This window comes from Scomber scombrus, chromosome 2 (assembly GCF_963691925.1).
Source record: "Scomber scombrus chromosome 2, fScoSco1.1, whole genome shotgun sequence".
Classification (NCBI taxonomy): domain Eukaryota; kingdom Metazoa; phylum Chordata; class Actinopteri; order Scombriformes; family Scombridae; genus Scomber; species Scomber scombrus.
The window spans coordinates 20,855,648-20,865,406 of record NC_084971.1 but is presented as its reverse complement, the minus strand read 5'-3'; positions in this window follow the sequence as shown (position 1 = coordinate 20,865,406).

The window sequence follows — 9,759 nt, the reverse complement described above, 5'->3', positions numbered from 1 at the left end:
ACATAGAACATATTAATAAAAAAATAAAGTGAAGAATGTCCCAACAATTTCACTGTTTTCAAAAGCCACTAGGTTTATTAACATAGTAATATGCTGTGAGCAATGCATCTAAAGACCCGTTATAACCAACTATGGCACGTCTATTCGTCAACAACCCTGTGGATGAAGGTGTTCAGATTCTACACAGTGGTCACACTACCAAGCCCCAAGGGTCTTCAAGGACAGAAATAAACCACCAGGCTTCCTCGATGAGGAAAGGGAGAGGTACAGGTTCAGTAGGCCCAGCATAGTTTACATATCCGGTTGTCTGGAACCACACATGAGGAAGCCCACTCACTGTAGCCCAGCCTTGACCACTGTTCAGTCCGTCTGCTTGGTTCTGCATTTCTTTGCAAGTGGGCCATTGTACAGTGTTGGTGATGGAAGTCTTGTCAAGTCAATTGTATGCTGGGTTATAAGAACAGAATACCATACTCTAAAGAAGTACCTGAATATGTTCACCTATTTCCCTGGTCATCTTCAAATTTAAAGAATGAATCAATCAATGAGACTTTTTATTCAATTGCAGGTATTTGACAGAAAAATAAATCTAAAGTCGCCTAGGGTTGACAAGCCTCTGTATTAATCCTCAAACCCCAATATTACAGGCACAATAGGCTGTAGCGTGTGTATCCAGGCCCTATCTTGACCATCTGGCAGACGAATATTTCCATAGCCTAAATGTACTGGTACGTAGTGGAGACAGCTGTCCATACACTGTCAGGCAAAATAATAATAATTGGCTTTGGGTGAAATGTGCACAGCTTTTATAATAGATCAAATTAATTTTGATATATTTATCTATTTTCTTTAGATTTAAATACTGTTACCCTGGCAGAAATACCCATTTCAGTGTCAGCCTTACACAAAGCAACTGTACTGTACAGAGATAGTGTTTCACGTTATCTTATCAGCATAAATCCATTAATTAAAAAAAGAAAAATAGAGTATTTCGTTTCATAACCAACCAAATACAGTATGTCACTAACATGTAGTTCCAGAGTGCCATGTCAGAGCCAAAAGTTCAAAATATTATGTTATTATGAATGTGAGAAAAATGTTAAGATTAGTCTGAACTGGATTTTACATTTTTTAAAGACACCACTGTATCAACCCAGTTTTAAATGAATGCTCTGCCAAGCAAATGCCACATCATTGAAGGTCACCCTCTGTGCTGTCCATTATTCAATATTTTTTTGAGAATCATCACCGTCATAAAGGTTTGTGCAAGGTTACCACTAAGGTTTACTTTATCTATGTTAATCAACATTTAATCCGTAGGGGAGTTTAATGTAGTTTTGACTGGAGACGGGACAGAGGGTACCCCTGTATGCTATACTTGCTTGCACCCTACCCAGGACCAGCAGCATAAGCACAGAGGGCCGTCAAGCATGCTCGCACAGAAACCAGGGCACAAATTGAGTTAGTTTTTTGGCCATCTGAAATCTAGGTTTCAGTGCCTAAAAAGCCTCAGGGTTACTCCAGGGCTTGTGATATCACCATAGCCTGTTCAGTCTTGCACAATATTGCCCCCTACGCTGTGAGAGACTCCCCAGAATGTGGCTGGAGGAGCAATGGGAAGACATTCAACCCAGACCATCAGGAACTCATAGATGGAACTGTCAAGGACCTTTACAAAAATACCTGTTTTCAGTTGATCACCATTTTATTCATGATCTGCTTTGCTTTAGAGTGAACCCTTTTGTTTAAAAGCTTAGCATTTATAATTTAAGAAAAAACAGTGCCAAAGATATTTTGAAATTATTCATTAATTCACTCATTATGTTCAAGCTGTGAAGACAAAAAAGAAACATAAGTCCAATCAAGTCCAAACCATTAACCCTCAGCTGTGTTTAAATGTATACTTAAATCTTTCTCCAGTTTCTTTATCTCCAATTACAGCTTATTATTTTTTAACTTTTGGTAATCAATGTCCAGTTTCTTACTTTCAATGCCAATAAACAGATGATGCTTGTAAATTGAACAGACAGCCTGTGAGAGATAAAATGGGTCAAAGAGTAGCTGAAAATGTAGTTGACAATATGAATAGTTAGTACATTCATTCTTTGCCCAAATATTTGCTATTCCAGTCAGGTCCTCCAGCAAGGTGTATGGTTTTACATAATTTGAAGAATGCAGACACATCCAAAACATTTCACATTTGGTTGGACCTTTGGCATTTCAGTGGCTGCAGAAACAGTCTCCTTATCAAGGGTCTTAGACATGCTGGAGCCATCTCCCTGAAAATAGTGAAACACTGCATCCGTTAAAGCAAAAGAAAAAAATGCATAATACACATGGTGTTTTTACAAAAAAAGGACTATTCACACATGGGTCAGGCATCTTGAATTGGGGGATCTTGCAGGCATCTAGTGTTTCCATTCACTGAAAGATAGAGGCTTACAGTTGGTTTTTACCATTGAGATACTGATACCTGTGCACCTTAGGGAATGATGTCAGATGAGGTCCCCCATCTATTCCCTCTATTAATTGGCACCCCTGGTTGTAGCTCAATGCTAGTGCCTCTGGGGGTGTGAGTTCCTCCACCAGTAGAAGTTGCATTTTTGTGGCTAATACAGTGCAGATTAACAACTATTTTAGCAAATCAGTTTCACATTTCATTTTCATTTGTTGCCATTTTTTGGCTATTGAGATGGCCCCTGATTAGATGCAACGGTGAAGAATGAATATAGCCCAAAGGTTACTAGGTCAGAAAGGCACCTCACTGAATTAGGCTAATTAACTGTAAATGCATTGTAGTCATCTTGCATCATAATTTTAAACCTTACGGTATCTAATGATCGAAAGGTTAATTTATTAAAAACTAAAAATAAAACAATAAGCAGGCTAGTATAACTTAAACATTTAGTTTGTCTCCATTTATTTGCCAAGCCATCTCCCTCACTGTTTTAATTGCAGCAGTGTTGCCCTTCTTGGTGATGACTCCTTCATAATGTTTGTGTAGTTTTATCACCAGGGTTTGTTCTGCTGCTGAGAAGAAAACTGCTGTAGTTTTCACTTCTTTTTGTGACACAGTATCATCTTTTCAACAATGAGATATTCTGGCCTGCTCATGTTCTGCCTAATTTGAGGTAAACATTGATAACAAACAACATTGATGAACAAAATGCCATGGCCCAGAAAAAGACACTAGGAGAGCTGTTAACTAATTAGTGCTGGCATCTTCCCACAATGTCATCAATTATGTAAAAAACAGGTGGACGAAATAGGTTAATTTGATGACCTGAACTAGGGCTCAGGGAAGTTGTGATGTGCATTTTCAATAATTTGTCATTTTATTGACCAAACAACCAGTTAAAAAATATTGGCAAATTAGTTAGCATCATTAGTTGCATCCTCACTATTGCGTATTTGTTTTTCTGTTTTTACTGTCCTTCATTTAGTGCACTTTAACAAGCCTCACTGCCACATGTATTACACGTATCAGGTAAGTACACACATGTTTAGCAAAAATATGTCAGAGTTGGAAACTGAAATGGAAAATTACAACAGGCATCTCACGCTGTAAACATGCAGCCTGTGTGAATATTCAAGACAGAGTTTCAACTTTGCCTCTAATTAAGATGAATCTACCAAGTCCCACAAAAGCTATAGGTTAAATTAACACTTCATTACTGTACACAAGGTGAAATTAGAGCTAGTGGAGGAAAATGAAAGGGGAAGATAAGGTTACAGTTGGTTTTGTTCCCACATAATTTTTTTTAAATTAACGCACTAGGAACAAAAGTGTGTAATGAAGCATATAATGCCCTACACTGGACATCTCTACAGCCTATTCTTATCTGCTCTACAGCAGTCAGCCAAGGCAGATTATTCTGTGTACACATTGTTAACAATTACTTTTTAATCTGCATTAGTGAATTAACATAATGACTGACAGTGGAACATACAGCTTATTTGTTTAGAGGCTCAGAAGTTCTCCTACAGAAGTTGCCAAGCTGTATTCTGCTTTGATTGGACTTGTACACGAGATGTAAAGGAGGCCAACGTTTGCCTTCTGGTGGTGTTTAGCTGCTTTTTCTCAGCATTATGCAACCTCAGAGAAATTAATTGTAGGTTCAAAACAAAACTCACTTATTGTGTCACCAAACTCATACTGAACATCCCAAATGATGTTTTTTCGTTGGTTTGGATGGCTCAAAATACGTAAAGCAGGATTGACATAGCAACATAAAACCAACTATAGACAAACTTTTGTTCATGTGTATATGGTTAATTTTAGAGAAATAGTGAATTATTAGATATATATTTGTCACGTGGGTTTTCAAATCACTGTCAAACACTGTAAAAGTTGTACAAGGATTATCAAAACATGAATATGTGATATATACAAATTTGAAAAAATCCAATGTGTTGGATGAACAGTATTAGTACACATACTATAATCTAATTCTAACCTTGACATGAATATGTATTGTGTTTGTATTGGAATATTAACAGAATGAAGTCAGTGTGCATACTGAATCTACTTGATAGACATTAGAGTGTGTTGTTTATGTAGACTGTTGTCTAACAATGCAATACACAGAGGGAATTGAGGGGGTACTCACAGCTGCAAAACATTAAAACAAATTGTGGATCATGGTGACACAGCTCCGGGAACATAAACATATTCATATATATATTGTTCTCTTATGAAGTTAAATGGACAGTGGTAACTCCAAGGCCACGGGTTTACTCCCTTGGCACACATCATGTATCACTTACTGTGAGTTTAAAATGGAAAAGTACATTGAGTTCATTTATAATAACTGCAAAACCAATATATTATGAAAATTGGTATATAATTTGTATTGTAGAGCATGAATGCATACAATGAAATTGAGCCATATACCACTTTCACATCATATATGATGGATGTTGGAGATTGGAAAGCTTCCCATGTTTTTATCATGGTAGCTTTCACATCATCATCATGTTTGTATGATTGCAAAGTTTATCTCGTGACTTTTGAAAATACCATGAATTGATAACAGACTGTAGCACTATTATTAATATTAAATTAGGGTTCAATTACCTTGAACAACAAACTGAGTTGAGGTATCCATATTTGTCTTATCAAACACTTTATTGTTAAGTGACAAGAAAAATGCATTTTCCAGTTGTGGTTAGGACTGGTTGATGTTGATATGAATGTTAGTCATAAGTAAGAAGCCAGTATTATATATTTTTGATATGACTTAAAAACAGCCACCGGGCCAACAATTTGTTTGTTATACATACAAGCATATGTAAATCCATAGTGAGAACAGTCTGAAACAAATAGGCTGCAGCATACAGGCATGGCAGAAAATACATAACGAATGTTTTATTTTTCCATCACATGGATGACAAAAGGAAATATGATCAAGCCCAACTGCTTTAAAAATGTGTAATTTAGTGAGGACACACTGTACCGCCAAGTAGTGTAGTGTCAGCTTTAAAACGAAGATGCATGTGTGTGTGTATGTGTGGTGAAATGCCAAATATTTTAAATTGGTTGGGAATTGAGTGTGTGCAGTTCATTTCAAGACTACTTTTTATTTTGTAACATCTTGACAAGTGCACTTTTCACATTACCGCTTTCAATCTTCGATTTTACCAACAAATCCCCACTGATGACAAATGTCCTCCATCTTGATGTCATCCATTTGGTCAAATAACCTGTAGTCCTTGAGCTGAAAATGAATTGTCTGATGAAAGAGTTAACTCTATTTATAAATCCATGAATGGTAGACTGAGACTCCCAACTAAAGACCTACAAGCAAAGGCCTCATTACCAGAAGAGTGCAGACTTCAGCCGAGTCAATCGTCTGAGTTGAAGACACAAGAATATTCCTCGGAGCAGACGGCAGTCCTAATGAACTCAACAGGGTACTCTGCAAGTGCCCTTGCACACACTGCAACACCTTATGACTAATGTATGTGAGGAGAAGTTGAACAGCGCCGAAGTGCCCAGCATGTAAATCAGTCATTCAATTAAACGGTTGCTAATGAAACAGACAAGATAAATCCTGTGTTAGGAGGTAAGAGCTTTTTTTTCTTCTAAATTTCAACAGAGTTCAGGGATGAGTAGAAGCTAACATGCTGTGTATGGTGGGCCATTAACAATGTTATTGAAATAGCAACAATATCACAGGCTGCCACCTGCCAATTAAGACAATTATGTTTCTGTACCAAAAAGATGTGGGATCTGGAAGCTGCACAGGTGCAGATTAGATTTGTTGCCCCAGTTTGTAATTACCTGGTGTGTTGGCAGCAGCTCTCAATGAAGTGTTCATCCATTCAATGTCACATATTGCTCTTTTTTAGCTGGAAAGTGGCAGCAATCATTAGTTGTATTTCCATTACCCCTAGAAATGCGCAAAACCTAAATATCGCAATAAAAAACTGGTAACGGAAACACCTACATTTCGAAAATCCTCTCAAATATCGCTAAAACATTTTAAAGCTCTCATGAGGTGGTTTTTCAGACGTGTCGATATAAAAGTGTATCGCAAAAGTGTAATGGAAACACTTTTTTCGCATTAACACGTCACCGGCGTCAACTGGCACGACGTAGGGGGTCACGTGACCAGTTCATTTCGAGGACGATGGTGCGGTATGTGTGGACAGAGGAGGAGACTGAATTGTTATTAACAGTTATTAGGGATAAAAATATCACAACTATCTTAGATAGTAAACAACAAAGAAATTCTGAATGCTATAAGGATATAGAAAGGGAATTGAGGGAGAGGGGTTTCCTCTCCTAGAAATCCCTTATTCATGGCCGCTGCCACACATAAGGGCTTTGCCTTTGAATAATTATGCGTTGCCTAAGCCTTCTATTCATAATAAGTGCAGCAATAGCTGTAGCGGCAGCTGAGATCACTGTCCCAAAACCATGGAAACGCAAAACACTTTCGGCCATCTTCCTCAAAGTGAAGTCTTGCGGGTTGAGAATGTACAAGAATTACGGCTAGTTAGCAAAACACTGTTCAATGGAAACACAAGCAAGTAGCAATTGAACTTTGTCAGAAATATTGCTAATATTTTGCGAACAACTGTAATGGAAACACGACTACTGTGAGACTGTTTCAATTGATACCATTGATCCTACCTGATACTGTGAAGGCCGGTTGGCACAGTCTCCATTAAAGCATCGGAGAGCAGCTGTAAGGACGAGAAATAAAACCAAGGGGCTTGACAGTAGCAATTTGCATGAGGCAGTATTGTTTTAATAGAACCACTGACTTGAGATTGCTTTGGGAATTGAGGGCAAGAATGAGGACAGAGGAGGGGATGTATAGGGATCTTGGAACACAGCCCCATTCTTTTTTCCAAGTCTGATTTGGATTAGTTTCATCTTCAGACAGAGGAAAGGTTTTATTTGTCTGGCTTATGATGACAGAAAGACACAAGACTGTGTTTCACATCGAGAGGGAGCTGCTATTGTTGCATAATTGATGCGTTGATGAATTAATTCATATTATTGACATCTGTTCAATGACAAGCGTGAGTTGAGCAGCCTTGTTTTTAGTTTTCAAATACTCTTTTGCTTGAGTTTTATGGTTTTTTCATTATCACTCCCAAACAAAGCACTTCTATAGGAGTACTCTAGCAATTAAATGTTGCATTTTTATGAAATTGGGAGCCTTGCAAGAGACAGATTTTTAAAAGAATTATGAACATTTCTGCAGCAGGGGAGCAAAACACTGAATCGTACAATCTTTTATTAGAGCTTCCCTTTCTGTTGTCTGTCAAATGCCTCTAGTTTGTTTTCTATCGCAAGTTTCTGCCAAGTCTCAATCGTTCCTGAAGATAACCCTGATGACATCATCAGGGTTTTTAAAAAAATGTAGACTCTATAAAGCTCCTTCAGATTCTCATAAAACATCACACAACAGGTTCAGTAGCACTCACTTTGACAAGTAAACAAGCCTTTATGTTTAAAATGCACAGTTAATAAAGATTAATAATAAATAATAATAATAAAAAGTAACGGTTAATAAATGAGTTAATATGCTTTACAGATCTCTTATAACTCATAAGTAGTACTTCATAATTGGAGACATCTTCTGCTGTTGGCTTATTAGAAAGTGTGAATCTGTGACCTTTTATTAATTAGGGAGTGAGACAACTGAGGAGGATTAATACCAGACAAAGGTATTGTTGTGCTTGGACCTTTTGAAGTGAGTCAAGCTACTTCGTCTGGATGCAGGTGGGTGGAAATTTCTTCCCACAACAAGGAATCCTCTGTTTAAACTTCGGCAGGTGAGCACAGATCGTACAGCTGTGTACATCAGTGAAGGAAGTTACACACTGTCCATGCGATGAGCTGCGATCACCATTCAACTTTAACTAACGCTCATGAAATCTTCTTAGGATTCCCATACGTTATTGTGTCATACTCACTGGCCAATCAACACACTACATTTAGCAACAAGCAGTAATTTGTAAAAGGGGAGGGAGGGATGACAAACTTATCTATAGTGAACTGACAGTATTTTTTCTACCAACCTTGAATCCCAACATATATTCCTTTTCTAGTTTAATCAGCTTAATTTTGTGGGCCTTTTTATGTGTGTATTTTTGCATTCTCTTAAACATCATGTCTCGTTTCCTTTTAATGTCTTATGTAAAACATTTTCTACATTGAAAGGGGCTATGCTTAAACTTGCCTTATAAACGTTGTATAAATGATCTACAGTATTAGTGAATGTGTTCAGTTGTTATAATTACAGCTTATAAACCCTTTGTAAAACATGTTTTACCAGAAAATGGTGTTATATTTTGCTTCTCAGCAGAAAAAAAGGTGTGGATTTGGGGAAAAGAAAGAATAAGTTTACATGCATCTCCACTGGTGGTCTTATAATGACTGCAATGGTGAGCTCACATGCTGGGTTATCATGTCCTACCAGTTGGTGCTGTGGCTCCTCATCAGGAATCCCCCTGTGGGAATGACAGCAGTGTGGCCTAATCCCAACGAGAGATGGGTTTTGATGTACTGGGGTATATTTTGTGATATGAACACGGGTTCCTTTTAGTTCGGTTGTCAGCCACAAATGGTGTTTGCAAAAATAGGAACAGGACTGACAAGAATATGAAATCTAAAAAGCAGACTTAGACCTTGACAGAACCATTACAGTTCCTATCATGTGTGTGTCGGAATCATTTCACGAACAATCTGCCCCCAACATTACCCCATCCCATCATCTTTATTAATGCCAACATTTATCCGTCTTTTCCTCCAGTTGGCCAAAAACACAAAGGCATGATCCTGGCTTCATACAACGACTCATTCATGTTGTGCATTTCACTGAAGCTGAGATGTGGTAACATCTTACCACATCTACATGCTACAGAGGGATGCATGATGAATTTGATCCTTTAATGTCTATTTACATTTCAGTTTATGCACTGGTTTGTTTCTCTTCAGCCAAGAGGATGGATGTATGATGAGCGGCTCCTGGCGTTGCCTGATGATGAAAGATGCTGTAGAACATGAAGCACATTATAAGATGCTTTAATCCTTAAACTTTAAAGAGATAAACGAAAGAATGCGACCCTCAAAAGGTCCCGTGGAACTTGTGTAGAAAAGCTTTTCATGGTTTTATTGATCGACTTCTTGTTGACATTGTTGGACATTTATAGCTGAGGCCGACCCCTTTCACCGACTGTCCTCTTCAAGCCCCCCTGGGCTCACTAAAGACAGTCTCACTGATGATAAAGATATTGTAA